At 38.5% G+C, this 16,074-nt stretch overlaps 1 long non-coding RNA gene across 1 annotated transcript; it reads right to left on the bottom strand.

The window, feature by feature from the left end:
• Positions 1-8,229: 8,229 nt before the first annotated feature.
• Positions 8,230-13,991, bottom strand: LOC116573870. Its single transcript, XR_004279044.1, has 2 exons — positions 13,824-13,991; positions 8,230-8,505 (listed from the first exon to the last, which is right to left on the bottom strand). It is a non-coding gene; the product is annotated as an uncharacterized LOC116573870 (long non-coding RNA).
• Positions 13,992-16,074: the final 2,083 nt, after the last annotated feature.

Below are 16,074 nucleotides of genomic sequence, written 5' to 3'. Positions count from 1 at the left end.
CCTTCCCCTCCCCAGGCCCATCAAGTCACTCTTTCATTACCTTACTTCTTTTCTTTATTTTATTTATTACATGAAACTGTGTTCTTTGTTACTTATTTATTTGTCTTCTCCCATTAGCATCCAAATCCAATCAAAGCAAGGACCTCATCTGTCTTATTCATCAGTTTTTCCCTCAATCATGAACTTGGTGTCATCTATGATAGATCATATAAAAGATGGCAGAATGAACAAGTGAATGTTTATAACTTCAAAAGCATTTTAACAGATAATAATGACAGTCTTACACTACATATCTAGGTGAATTAGGGCCAAGGACAATTTTCTAGTAAGAAAATTGCCTGGTTCAAACACTATTTTAGCATGTGTCTTTTATAGGCTACAGCTATAAGTTGGCTTAGCTGATATGTATGTTTTATTTAAAAAAAAAAAGGCCACTTGAAAATCATCTGTATTGAATGAATTAGCAAGAACTCAGCCCACACTTCCCAGGTTAGCAGGTGATTCTTGCTGCTGTACATTATGGATGTCAGACTGAGCTGGTATGGGACATATGTGCAGCTTATTGAAATTATTAGGGTTCCTTGAAATCTTCCTGCTAAGAAATTTCTCAGGATGTCTGTTTATGGATCAAGAACTGTCCCTGAATGAAATCTGACAGATGCAGAAGACTGGGGTCCCATCCACTGGCTTTAGCTGGGTCAGCAGCTCTGACACAGGATGTGGGCAAGGATTCACACCTTCAGCTGAACCGGGATTGAGGGAAGGACACATACACCCACGCTGGTGTTAGACCCTTGGATATGGATGCTCGAGCCAGACTCTAAGCGACTAGTTGTAGAGAATTCATGTTGCTTGTTCTTACTAGCAGAGATTCAAAGATAGCTGCATGGAAAAGTAAAAAGAACACTGGATTTCTATTTTTGGAGAAGGCCATGAAGATCATCTGCCCCTCAAACAGCTGATGGGAGGGTGCTTGGGTGACTCAGTCGGTTAAGCGACCGACTCTTGATTTCAGCTCAGGTCACGATCTCGGGGTCCTGGAATCGAGCCCCACATCGGGCTCCGTCAAGTCCGAGATTCTCTCTCTCTCTCTCTGCCCCTCCCTCTGCTTGCACTCTCTCTCTCTCTCTCTCAAATAAGTAAATAAATATTTAAAAAATTTAAAAATAAAAGCTTGGTGGGTTACACTTGTAGAAACTTTTTGGCGGGTGTTTTTGGTTACTGCAATGAAAATATTTTCAGTGGTCTTTTAGCCCATTTGTATTTTCTGTTTTGATTTCTCCCTGTGCCATTAAAACATCATTTTTGCTAGAAATTTATCTTTTTCATTGAGGTTTTCAAGGTTATGGTAATTTAGTTACATAATATAGACACATACTATATAGATAATATCCTATGTGTTGTATATGTTTTATATATACACTATATATGTAAAATATATATATATTAAATATATATGTAAATATATATGTAAAATACTCCAGATATGTGTGTGATTATGTCACATGGGTATTATATATGTGTTATATACATTTAAAGATATGTATACCAGGTAGAATTTCTGTAATATTCTAGTTACTTCTCTCTTCTGAGTCTGCATGTTGTAGACCTCTAGCCACCCTCAATCTTATCCCTCTCTCCTGGCATCTGCAGCCTGGCCAGAAAGCACCAGGGAACTGATGACTTGTGCTTAGTCGAGCATTCCACTTGGGGTTATTTTTGTTTGCTTTTTAAAAGGTTTTGCCAATTGTTCTGTTTTTACTAGCCATTGCTATATACCCCCCAAATCAAAGATCATCTCGGTGGGGAAGCCATGACTCCTGGAGTGTGTTGTTGCGGGACTTGTTCTCACCAACGGGCCTCACCTGCTTCTTTTTCCCATCTGAAAGTGACTTTAATTAGAACCAAACAACAAACTCATATACTTCAGCCTTTCACCATGAAATTCTTTACGAATTTGATCAAAATCATTTCATACGTAAAGCAAAACATAACAACACCCCAATACTTGAGCCTATGCTTTCCTGCAAATATCATGGACCTTGGAGTAACATCAGTTGGTCGGCCGACTATTCAGGCAAGTATTTGGAGCACATGAAGATTTGTTGTTTGAGTTTTTTTTTAAGGGACAAGTGGGTTGTTGTTGTTATGTTATGTTGTGTTTTGTTTTGTTTTGTTTTTTGATAGGCTTTTCTCTCTCTCTCTTTTTTACCTGAAACAGATTTAAAGTCACTTTAATATAAAACGGTATCACTGTCTACCCTCTTAGATCAGTTTACCATTTCAAACTAATTTGAAAAATGACCTGAATCATTCCATTAGATAAAACGGAGGCGTGGAATTCTGTTAATTTTATTCATGTGTATGTTTAATAAAATGCCAAAAAACATTACCTATGTTGTTGCCTTTTCAAAAAAGTGTTGACAAGACACTGCTCTGTTTCCCTGTGAATCTGGGTACCCCCAACATAGCTCTGTTCCCGAGGTACATGAACCTCTGTTTTATTTTTTATTTTTTAAAAGATTTATTTATTTATTTTTGAGAGAGAGAGAGAGAGAGAGAGAGAGAGGAAGCAAGCTCACTTGTCAGGGAGGGGCAGAGGGAGAGAGAAGCCCCGGCTGACTCCACACTGAGCCCAGAGCCCAAGGCGGGGCTCCATCTCACGACCCCAAAATCACAACCTGAGTCAAAACCAAAAGTCAGTGGTTTAACCAATTGTGCTGCCCAGAATCCCCAATGAGCCTCTGTTTTAAAACAACAAAGATGTATAGACTAAATCTGTACTAACCTTGGGAAGGAACTGTTATGGTGGTAATAGTTCTCAATGTTTTCTCCCCCTCCCCGACTTAATGTAGGAGACAAATATTCTAATCAATTCTTGATTCATGCCATGTTTCAATTCTCAAAAGACTATTGCAGTGGTTTTCTGTATTAGGTGAATTTTCCATTAACGTGGTCCAGATGATGTCATTTGGCATAGGCTGGTCCTGAGGAACTGTTTGTCTTTAAAATAAAATTTAGTATCTGTTCATCCTGAGACTATAAAGCTACTTTAAAGTTATAAAAACCATTCACTTGGAATTCTAAGAGAAACACAACTCTATCTTCATGCAAAAACATGACTTTCTATTTTTTTCCTCTTGATCTTTTTCAGTATATCCACTGGCCAGTAAAAAGAAAACGAGCTGAAAAACTTTTAAAACAGCAAAAAAATTTTCTAGTTTTATATTTGTGAGAAGGTTTGTGAATTTTAGGATTGCCCGCAGATTCATTTTGCTTTCATGTCGATTCTGGTGAAATACGTAACATTTCTGGAGTTCTTTGTTTTATTTATTTCACCTCCACGTGTTCTCCAGATAATGAGGATTGATACAAAGCAGTTGCTAATACCATTTAAATGAGATAATGGTACTTAAAACTCAAAGAGTCCTTCCTATGTTTTAGGAAACATGAAAACATGCCAAAACACTTGCACATCTTAGCTCATTTAATCCTCATGACAATGCTCTGAGGTAAGTATTATCATCTTTATCCCTACTGTATAAGCTAAGAAAACTGAGCCACAGAGAAATTCAGTTGCTTGCCCAAGGTGAGAGCTATTAATTGGCACAGTTGGGATTCGAACCCAAACCCCACGGCTCTAAGAGTCCACACGGCTGATCAGGATTCTGCATCCCCATGTTTGAGTGTGATACAGTTTTATTGCTCATTTGTTTTGTGTCTTTCTAGAACTGGAAGTGGAAATTTGCTCTCCGTGGTAATCAAACAGCTGGTAAATTACTATTTTTCAATTTTAAGTAATCTTAGAAATGTGGGATGCTCTGGGCAATTCCCTGAGCTGCTCACCCATTTTGGTTAGAATCTGCTACAGTTTCTGAAATAGTGAACAGCATTTGCCAGACAGTGCAAATATACAACACTTTAAAATAAAACGATTGGGTGCCTGGGTGGCTCAGTGGGTTAAGCCGCTGCCTTCAGCTCAGGTCAGGATCTCAGGTTCCTGGGATCGAGTCCCGCATTGGGCTCTCTGCTCAGCAGGGAGCCTGCTTTCTCCTCTCTCTCTCTGCCTGCCTCTCTGCCTACTTGTGATCTCTCTCTGTCAAGTAAATAAATAAAAAAATCTTAAAAAAAAATAAATAAAATAAAATAAAATAAAACGATTATGGCCAGCCAGGGATCAGATCTGTTCTTATTGGTCAGTAAGTGTTGTCTTGACTGTAGAGTTTCATAAACTCTGAAAGAAAAAAAAAAAAGAAAGAAAGAAACAAAGAAAGAAACAAAACCACCCCAAAAATTAACTGCGGCTGGAAGTGTTTCCTTTTACCAGCAGATGTCACTGTTGCCCCTCAGCAGGAATGTTTAGCCTCCACCGGAGATAAAACATGATGGAGAGCGGGAGAGTTATTTTACTAAAATCTCTCAAAGTCGCTGGGTACAATCATGTTACTTTGGCTAGAAGACAAAGAATTAGGCAAAAGAGAGAGAGAGAGAATGTGTCTCCCCACTTCCACAGGGGGCAGAGAGGGTTTCAGACAACCTGGTGCCTCCCTGATACCTCAGAGGCAGCAGCTCCGGGGGGAGGGAGGGAGGCTGCGGAATGTGCGAGAAGGAGCTCCTCTGTAGTCAGGGCAGAGTCATTCTCTTCCCTCTTAGCCCCCAGGACTCAGCCAGAGCAGGAGTGCCAGGAAACAGCCAGAGCCACAGGATGGGAGTGAACAGACCTTGTTTGCCTGCACGTGCAAGGCACACTCCAGAAATGCCTAGAGATAAGTGGGAGAGAATTTACAAAGTCTGAAGGTCCTATATTGGCAAGTGGGACCAAAAGCAGTAGAAATGAGCCTCACACAAAGGCATTCTGAGCATCTGTCTCTGCTAGGTCTGGGAGAATGCAGAGGTACAAGACATGGACAGCCCTGGACCCTGCCTTCACCCTGAAGGCAGAGGGAATGCACAAACAATCCTAGCAAACCAGAAAAATATGGCTGTGACTTCTGTACACTTTTTTTTCCCCTTAAAAAAAAAAATCCTACTACTTTAAAACGTTGCTAAATCACTGCTGTCAGCAATATTAGGATAACATCATTAATTATTTTAATGATTCCATAAGCAAGTAATAAGATACTTGTTAAATTATAATTGTCTTTAGAGGCATCAATTATTTGGATTTTTTAAAATAACCCTTCCTCTAAAGTGTTATTGTATTCTAGTAAATTCTGATTCCTAGGGTAGCCAGGAAATACATTCCACTTGAGTTTTAAGATATCCTTTTAGAGTACGTTATGGAGCACTTTTCCAAGATCAATCACTTTTCTGACTTGGTCCTGTGATTTCAGAAGCTCCTTTGACAATAAGGATATGACGTCCGTCTTTGCTTCTGGATGTGGGGCTACGTTTTGATCAAAGTGGTTAGCAGTAGGAAGACAGCTAGAGAGTGACCTTCAGGACTAGGAGGGGACCAAAGAGTACACTTCAACTTAAACAGATCTTCAGAATTATATCTCCTGATATAACTGATTTCTAGGTCACAAACAGTTGAAACTGCTTGGTCAATCCATACATTCCAACCGCGTAAAGAACATTACTATTTGGAAGTCTCCAGGCTTCCAGATGTATCAAGTGAAGATACAGAATTCCCAGTTAAAAGTGAATTTCAGATAAAAAGGAATACTTTTTTAGTACAAAAGTATTATACAAAAAATACTTTACATATGTGTTATATAAATGAAGTACTATATAAGTACACACATAGGGGCGCCTGGGTGGCTCAGTGTGTTAAAGCCTCTGCCTTCGGCTCAGGTCATGATCCCAGGGTCCTGAGATCGAGCCCCTCATCGAGCTCTCTGCTCAGCAGAGAGCCTGCTTCCCTTCCTTTCTCTCTGCTTGCCTCTCTGCCTACTTGTGACCTCTGTCTGTCAAATAAATAAATAAAATCTTAAAATAAAAAAGTATGCACATATCCTAAGTACCCCCTTTTTAATATTGTGGATTCCGTTTATTAATATTATTTTAAGGATTTTCACTTGTCAGTTCTTGAGGATATTGGCTTATAATTTTTCTGTTTTGTAAAAATCTTTTTCTTTTTTTTAAGTTTTGGTGTGTAAGTGATGGTGGTCTCATAAAATGAGTTAGAATGTGTTCCTTTTCTTCTACTTTCTATAAGAGTTAGTACAAAATTGCTGTGACTTCATCTGTAAGTGTGTGATAGAATTCACCAGTGAAACTTCCTGAACTTGAAATTTTCTTTGTGGTAAAGTTATTGATAGTAAACTCAGTCTCCTAGATACAATTTTCTATTTATTTTGCATCGGGTTTGGGAAATTTTATTTTTCGTTGGAGTTCATTAAATTTGTTGGCAAAAAGTTATTCATACTATTCTCTTATATCTTTTTAATATTATGGGATCTGTAGCGAGATGCTCTTTCAATTTTGTTATTTATAATTTTTGTTTTTTCTTTTTTCCTAGGAGTACTATTTCTCAATCTTATTAATCTTTTCAAAGAACTGTCTTCTGGCTTTAATTTTCTCTATTATTGCCCTTCTCCCTTTTTCAAGGATTATTGATCTTATTTTTACTATTTCATATCTAATCCTTTATATTTTAAGGTGTTATTTTGAGGGCACCTGGGTAGCTCAGTTGGTTAAACATTCAACTCTTTTTTTTAAAAAAAAGATTTTATTTATTTATTTAAGAGAAAAAGCAGGGGTGACAGGCAGGGGAAGAAGCAGGGGAAGAAGCAGACTTCCACTGAGTCAGGAGCCTGATGTAGGGCTTGATCCCAGGATCCAGAGATCACGACCTGAGCCAAAGGCAGACGCTTAACCATCTGAGCCACCCAGGCACCCCTAAGCATCCAACTCTTGATCTCAGGTATCAGTTTCAGGGTCATGAGTTCAAACCCCTATTTTGGAGCCTACATTAAAAAAAAAAAAAAAAAGATGCTATTTTCTTTCCAGCTTTGTAAGGTACAATGAAATCATTAATTTGAAATTTATCTCCTTTTCTAATATAAACATTGCCCCTGGTGCTATGTTAGTTGCATCCCTCAATTTTCAATATACTGTCTTTTTACCATTATTCAAAATGTTTTCCCATTTCCTTTGAGATTTCTTCTTTAACCAGTGGATTCCAAATATCTGGGTTTTTAAAAACATATACTATTGTCATTTATTTTTTACTTAGTTGCATACCCTGTAGTCCTTTGAAATGCTTTAAAATTTATTTAATGGACCAGCACACGGTCTCTCTTGGCGAACATTTTATGTTCCATGGAAAAGAATCAATATTCTGCCGTTGTGAGTGTTAAGGCAAGATGAGTAATGTTGTTAAAATCTTCAACATCTTTCCCAATTTTATTGTCTGGTTCTACCATGTTCTGGAGGGAGGGTGTTAAGTCTTGGATTTTGATCGTATGTTCTCTATTCTCCTTTTAGTCTTGTAGATTTTTTGTTTCAGATATTTTGAAGCCATTATCAGTCATATACATTTATGGTTTCCCATGTTCTTCTGGTGAAACGACTCTTTATCATCCTGCTATTTCCCTGTGTGCCTCCAGCAATACTTGTCTGGAAGTCATACTGGTTTTTTATTCTTAAATTTTCCGAGGCACAACTTTTCCCCTATTTTTTTCTTCAGACCTCCCTATGTCCATTTCAGTTATACCTTTGGGGATGGAGAAAATGAGCACCGTGTGATCTGTGGACCCACTGAGAGCTGGTCTGGACCAGAATTCCATTTATCAAGCTACCCCATATGTTCTCACTTCAATAGAACCCATGGTGATGCTTCCTGCCTGATCAATATCACCCTGTTTTTTCCCCAAGGAGCCTGGTGCCATTTACAAACCTACCCATACAGCAGCAGAGGGGAAATGCCTGGACATCTCTAGGACCACAGGATCTTGCGGGAATGACCTTGCCTGCCTCTCTAAACTCATGTGGCCGCTCACCCTTGAGACACTGTCCTCCAGCCACACTGACTTCAGCCATAAGCTGGCTGTCTTGTGTGGGGTAGCACCCCGCTGCCTTGTTCCTTCACCTCTCTCCTCCTGTCCTGGGATCTCCTTCCTTAAGCACTATCTCACCGGTGTGCTCTGTACATACGCCTACACATACATATGTTTAGCTGTCAGTGATTTGATTGAATTGAGCAAAAATACACAGCTTAGTTTTCTTTGTTTCTTTATTTTTAATTAAATGGACAGCCGAAGTTTTTGGTTTCTGTTTTGGGGGGGGGGGGGTTGTTTTTGGTTCTTTCATCACGTCTGCAAACACTTATTTGAAGTTTCAATCCTGTTTCCGGAAGGTTTGTCCATAAACATAGGTTTGTCTGCCCCCTAGCGTCAGGCCCCGGGATGCCCGCAGAAGTTGAATATTCGCGCAGAGAATTTTTGATGCGGGGTCACAAAATGACTTTCTCAGACTGGGAAAGTGCTGTGTGCTCCAGTCATGGTCTAGGAGCCGCAACTCGCACTTTCCTCTTGATTTGTTAATACAAAGCCTTATTACCTTTGGGGTGAAAAAATGAAACGGAAAACACTGTTTTAGAAATAACTTTGGTCTCCAGGATGTCTGTCCCACAAAACCATCATCCTAGAGGAGTTTTGAAGCTTATTTTAAAGTTTATAATGAATAAAATAATAACGTATAAAATATTTTAATAAAAGCGCTTATTCGTGTTCCAAACGGCACAAGAAATCGTTTGAGGTTGACATTGTCTCTTCTGTGTTATGGTCTTTTCCGTGGTCTAATCACTGTCTTCGAAAGCTGGCACCAACCCACTTTCTAACATACCTCCAATCCGATGAAGGTTCTAAATGCAGAGTCCAAAGGGGGCGGGGAGTCTCCCTTCTCAAATAAGCTTTTCAATATGGTTCTAATGCTTATCTCATCCGGACGTCCTTTCCTCCCTCCTAAAGATTCACAGCTGCCATCCAGAAAGTTTCCCTCCAAGCTGTATAGTCTCTGTTTTGTACGACAAAACAATAATTCCTGTTTCACTTTTAAATACGAACTTGTGTTGACTGTTGCCTTATCACCCCTGACCTCCCCACGGCCACAGCCCACACTGTATCACTCATACTGCATTAACTCCGGACACCATGTCCTTTGCCGGACTCAGAAGATTCTATGAATGAATCCAAGCAAAAGAGTCAGCACATTCCCCAGTATCATGAACGATCTGCCTCTCAAAGCCTGACGTCTTTCTCAAAGAAATAGTTCATTTTCACTCTGCATTTATTTTTAGATAATATTTGGATCAGGGAGCGTGGCAGACACATGACTATGGTCTTTATGATTGACTGCCAGGGGGTGCCGGCCCCCATGTTCTTTCTACCACTACCCTTGAATCGATGTGAGGTTTAGGGAGAATGCAGATTGAGGGGTGCCTGATTTGCACAGTAGTTGGTCCGTGCTAAAGAGTTGAGAATTTAAAACTTTTCTAGGCATGTGCATGGCTACCAATGTAGAAATTGCATATGAGTCAGAGATGCAGCTTTTGAGAAGGTGAAAATTTCAAATACTCCAAAACATAGCTAGGTAATTCCTATGTTTAATAAAAAAAAAAAAAAAAAGACATCTTTTGGGGGAGAAGGAGAATGAGGGAAAAAAACAAAACTTGTAGAGGAGTTATTTAAGATAAGATTTTGAACTTTATATGCCAAACTGCACTTTGCTTAAAGTATAAATCTTAGCCCACTGAAAACTGGAAAAGCTACAGCTATTCTTATTAATAATTGGAGGTCATTAATAATTATTAAGAGTGTGTGGGAGGGCAGGGTACAGCAGATGCTGGTGAGAGGTGTGATAGAAGGGAGATGCTTTGGACAACAATTTTTAGGTTAAATCAGTGAAAATAAATATTTCCAGTATGGATTTTAGTGTTTTATGTCTAATGGTACACTCTACAGCCACAAGGTGGGGACACAACACCATCTTCTTTGTCTCATTCTTGCTGGCATATAGAAAACTCACAAGAAAAGCAGTTTTTAAAGTCAGGTGATTCTGTTTCTAGGCTCATCAGAGGTTTCCTCCCTGTTTTCCTGTAGAATTTAATAGTAATTTTGACCCTATATCAGATACAGAAAATATGCTTGTCAAATATAGTTTTGAAAATCACTTGCTTTAAAAATAATTTGCAGGGCACCTGGGTGGCTCAGTCATTTAAGCATCTGCCTTTGGCTCAGGTCATGATCCCAGGGTCCTGGAACCGAGTCCCACATCAGTCTCCCTGCTCAGTAGAGAGCCTGCTTCTCCCTCTCCCTCTGCCTGCCGCTCTGCATACTTGTGCTCTATCTCTCTCTGTCAAATAAATAAAATCATTAAAAAATAAACCAGTATGCTGAGTTTAAAAAAAATAATAACAATAATTTGCACACCATGGCAACCAAAACTTGCTTCTCCAACTTACCCCAACTGAACCCCATAGAATCCTGGAGTCACCGGGTCCTAGGTAAAGCCCTGGTGCATGGCCTTGAAAACTTTAGCCCCCTCCCCCAGTCAGCATTCTTGTGTTGGCCACCTGAGTCCTTACACCAGAGTAGTTCTCTCTTCTTTCCTCCCATATTTTTGCATGAACTTTGCATCTTATATATTGTGTTTAATTGAAGTGTTTTTCAGAATATTGAATTTCAGCATTTCAAATAAGGATGTACCAATTTCTCTTTAACCACAGTGACTTTTCAGTTAATGATCTAGAATACACTGACAGCTCTTCTAACCTTTTAGAATATCAAGACATATGTGTTATATCTATGCAATATCTCCATACAGATAAAGCTGTAGATACAGAGTTCTCTCCATTCTGTAGGTTTAATTCAATACATAACCATGCACTCCCTTCTCATATAAGGTTGTATAAACAATACTTACTGATAAATTCATCTATATATAGGTATGAAAGATAATCCACATCTTCATCATAAACACAAAGTTCTATGTAGCTATGAATAAGAACGTGTGTGTATACATATGTGCCTGGCATTTTTTGTCCATGATTATAGGTAACTTTCTACAGCTAACTTCACACTTATCTAACTGCTCAAAACATTTCCAACTGGATATCCTCTAAGCACCATGTCTACAATTGAATTCGTTATCATATCCTCACCCCCAATTTCTTCATATATTTCCGCGTCTCAATGAGTGGTCCTACAAGCCATCCAGGAATTGCCCAGGGATCTTGATGATGCTTTCCTATCCTTCACCTTGGTCTTACAATCAACTGCAAAGTCTGGTGGACTGTCTTCCAAGTATTTCTAAATCCCACCCCCTTCTCTTGTCCTTACAGAAACATCATAAAGTGGGTCTTCTACCTGTCCCCTGGCCTCCTTTGAACCCATCCCTGACACGGCCATCAGTCTCATCTATGTGATCATGTCTCTACCCTAGTTAAACTTAATATTCTGGGCACTTCTAAAGATCTACAAAGCTCTGCATTTCAGAGCTGATCAGGTATTTTTCTTCCTTAGCCTTTGCTTATACTGTGTTTTCCACTAAGAAAACTCACCTTGGTGAATTCACTTTTAAATTACATTCAACTTTAAAATACATAAGGGAGTTGGGGGAAATTGGAGGGGGAGAGGAATCATGAGAGACTGTGGACTCTGAGAAACAAACTGAGGGTTTTAGAGGGGAGGGAAGTGGGGGGTTGGGTGAGCCTGCTGGTGGATATTATGGAGGGCACACATTGCATGGAGCACTGGGTGTGGTGCTTAATCAACGAATCTTGGAACACTGAAAAAATAAAATAAAGTTTAAATAAAATAAAAAATCAAAATAAAATAAAAAATAAAATACATATTAAATGTTAATTTAAAATAAGGATATATTCTACATGCATATATTTTTGTTATATATCTATAAAAATTTAGGTATATAATAACCAAATCTATACTAATATGGTAATGAAACAAAACTTCTGTTTGACCCTGGCAATAATTCAGCGCTGCTATCTATGTGCATTCATTTTTTCAACAAATATTTACTGAATTCTCACTACATAAGAGATGCTTGGGAGACATTACTAAATAAAAGGGGTAAAAATTCTTGACCTGGTAAAGCTTAACATCTGGAATACAGAACATTTCTTCCCTTTAAAAAAAATCCATTTTGAATCTTTTCATAGGTAATAGATCTTAAGAAATTTTATATTTTGAAATAGAAACTTTCAGTATTTACCAAAATCTGAGTTGTGTTACTAAATAAATTATTTGTTCTGAAGGTAAATTTTTGTTTCTAATCTTCTATTTTCAGAACATTTTAATTAATTGGTTTGTATATATTCAAACATATCACATACTCAGTATTCATCAGCTAAGGAAAGCCTTTATGTATATATCACACAGGATTAGATTCTGTAGTGTGTGACAGAAGACAGAAATAACCATGACCTAGAAAAGACAGTTTATTTTTCCCTCTCGAGAAAAGGACTCTGGAGGCAGCATGTCCAGGGCTGATACAGCAGTACTCTTGTTTCTGAATTAGTTAGCTCTTGTACCCAGTCAAGGGTCTCAGCCAATTCTCTCATGGGATATAAAGAGAAGCCATGAAAAAATTGATCCCCTGTTGGAATTATACCTCTCAGGTGTCTGGTTGACCAGGAGGCTTGCACATCGTTTGCTCCAGAGCTATGGATTATAGAAGAATTTTTGACAATAGTGGCTATATTTTGGTGACTATGAGGTCTGAGAACAGTCCCTTTTCTTTAAAGACTGTTAAATGGAAAATAATGCAGTAAAGAACATGGACTACCTATATCAAGAATTTTTTTGATCATAACAATTATTTCAGATACCCTACCACCCACCGGAAGACGGGGATCATGCATTGTTCGGTGTTTGCATTTACTTGATCTTCTAGCACAAGATCCTGCATGGTTCTGCTCTCGTTCACCTCTCCAGGTTCATCCCACCATACTCTGCCCTTCCTCCATCACCTTTCGCTTGAGATGCTTAGAAAGGGCACATGGCTTTCTGTACTAGAGAAACTCCTAGCTTTTAGAGAAAAGTCATTCATGCAGGTCTTGACTCTCAGGGGTCCCTAAACAAAAGCAACTGGGTCCCTGCACTACAATGGCCCTTTACCCATTTCCCTTTCCCTTTTCCATCATGGATAACACCTTATTAAAAAGGTGACACAGATGAAAAAAGTCCAAGAATCTTACAAACGTACAGCCCTGGGCATCATTGAGCCTCTATCCACATGCCCTGTTATGTAAGAAAAATCCTGATTTTTGTATTCTTGTTTGTGGACAGTCTGAGTGTATTCTTAATGATAATCCAATATCTGCTTATTAAGAATTAGAGAGGAAAAAGAGACAACAGAAAGGGAATACTAAGAAAGAATTCCAGAGCAGGACAGAGGTTTACAGATTGAAAGAGGTCAGTGAATACCTAAAACCATGAAGAAAATTAAAACTTAAGACACATTATCAGAAATTTCAGAACACTAGGTATATTTCTTAAAAAAAAAAAAATCTAAAACCTGAGAGGAAAAGAAAATCAGTTACATACAAACTTTAGGAAGTATAATGGCATGTGTCTTCTTCACAACACTAAAAACCAGAACACAACGTAACCTTGCCTTCAAAGAACAATTGTGGAGGAAATTATTTCTGCTATACGATTCTGTGTCAGCCAACCTGGAAAATATCAAGGTGAGCAATATTATTGTCCTATACTCATGATCTCCTAATATTTACTTCTTGTGTACCTTTCTCAGGAAAGTCCAGGTGGAAAGGGAACCAAACAAGGGGGTATACTCAGAGTAAAGACCTGGGATCCAAGGAACAGAGACTTTGGGAGAGACAGGCAAATGGCACTCACCAAGAAGAGAATGGAAAGTCCGCAGGGGAGAGCGGGTCCGCAGACCTGAGCATAGCTTTTCCATCCTGGAGCAGGACAACAGAAGGCGCCAAGAGGGACGCCCCTCCCCCCGCCTCCCCTCACCCCTGCCCAAGCAAAAGCAGTAGTGTTTAGCCAGAGGAACTGTACTGTTCTCCTGGAGAGTTTAAAGAAAAATTAGCTGGACAGACATGGCCAACTCAGCAAGCAAAAAAGCAAGATAAGGCCGTGTTAATTACAGGAAAACAGAAAGATGAGTAAGCAAGAAAATAAAATAATTGCCCAGTGTGGCTTCCTTTGTGAATATTTGTAAGTCACAATAATAGAAACTATGAATATGGACTTAATGAAGCATTGTGGTATTTGGGGAAAACGGAGAGAGAGGTGCAGAAGACTAGCTTCTCATCTATTGTTGTGAGAACCCCTAGATGTCTAAATCTATGAGTTGAACAAACATGGTAACACTGTATTTTCAAACATGATGTAAATTCCTATAAAAATGGCTTAAAGAGTTTTAAACGAAGGATGAATGAAGGACAAGACAGAAGATGTCTGTTTTTCCTCACTGGGAATGTTAACTTTCAAGAGCATGTGCATATTTTATTTTGCTACTAATTAAACTATTTACCCATAAATAATTGAGGAAAGCATGAAAACAGACCTTCTCAAATTGCAATAAGGAAAACTGTAAAAGCAAAAATGATCGTTTGTTTCCATGTTCTGGTTTTCTGTTTGTTTCCATAGTTTTTGAGCAAGTATTTCTGGATGGTCTGAAATGGGCCTGCTAAAACCCATTACAGAAACTAGGTGTTTTAAAACATGTGAAAGGTTTTGGGGGAATTTAAGTATTGGAAGAGAAGAATTTTCCAGAAAAAATCTAAGAAATCTACTAATCTGTACAGTAAGTTTGCAATCAGTTCATGCTGTTCCCTTCTTTGGAATACAAAATTATAAACTCTGAATTAAAGAAAAACTTTCAATTAAGGGATGATCTTCACTTTTTTTATAGCTGTTTTAGTGATTTGACTGTAATAATTTTATAAATTTTGTGAGCCCTCCATGAAATACTATTTTGGGGAGGAAAGTCTCCTCATGAAAATTTGACTCTGGCCCTGGAATATAAAGATCGTATTTACAAGAAAATTATATTGACATTATGAGTTTCTGATAAATCTTATGGCCATACTTTAAATTATATTTTTAAACGGATTAAATATGTATGTGTTGCCTGTGCATGTGTGTGTGGATAGCATGAGTATATACGTGAACAAACAAAATTATTTCTGAAGTTTGTTCTTTCAGTTTTAACGAAATGAAAGACCACTAGATAACCATACCAGGGTATGGCACCGTGCAAGTCAGAATTTTTCTTGTACAAAGTTTTTGCTCTGAATCAATTTATGTATGCTCCCGTGTGGGAACCGCCATAGCCTTCTCTTTCTTCTTTCTTTTCCTCCCCAGGCAAAGTCAAATGTTAACTCTGTATAAAGGTTATGTTCAATAATATGTTCATGCATATAGCAACACTATTAATTATCTTAGCTAATCCCCTTAATAAAGACTAGGTTGATAATCCTAGCTAACTATCTCTGAAAGCAATTTCTTGTTCAAAATAACTCTTATTAGGATACATCCTCAAAATTCAGAGTCTCCCAGATATAGCCATATTTAAGAGTTTTGTATCTTTGCAAGACTTGGTCCCTCACCTGGAAGAGTTTTCTTCCTAGCCCACAGAGCAAATCTTGATCATCTTTTAAATGGTTTTGGCATCAGCTCATCTGACATTAGATGAATGCTCTTAACAACCTCCATGCCTTAGCTTTTCATAGTAAGCAGCATGTCCCTTGCTCTGCAAAATGCCTACTACACACCTAGGGCCGCCTTCTTCTGGAGTGCTCTTCAGCTCTCCATCTGGCCTCTCCCTTCATTTAAGCGTGCACTCACCGAGTCACTTTGAACCACTCGTGCCAGTGATGTGTGTCATTGTAATTGTGCAACTGAATTCAAGCCCACACAAACCAGGAAAATGTGCATGGGCAAAAGATACATTTCTCTGAAAACTAAGTCAAGTACTCTGTTGAAAAGACTTGGTGAAGGTTAAGTCTTCAAAAATACCCAAAAAAACACAAAAACAAAAAACATGTAAAAACAAATGGGCAAAACAAGTGTGAAAATTTGAGAAAAAAATGAAAAATCTAGAGCGATGGGGTACTTCGTAAGAATGGTTTTTGGC

The sequence above is a fragment of the Mustela erminea genome, chromosome 15 (genome assembly GCF_009829155.1).
Source record: "Mustela erminea isolate mMusErm1 chromosome 15, mMusErm1.Pri, whole genome shotgun sequence".
NCBI lineage: Eukaryota > Metazoa > Chordata > Mammalia > Carnivora > Mustelidae > Mustela > Mustela erminea.
The sequence above is the reverse complement of the archived record's forward strand: the minus strand, read 5'-3'. Positions and strand labels throughout refer to the sequence as shown.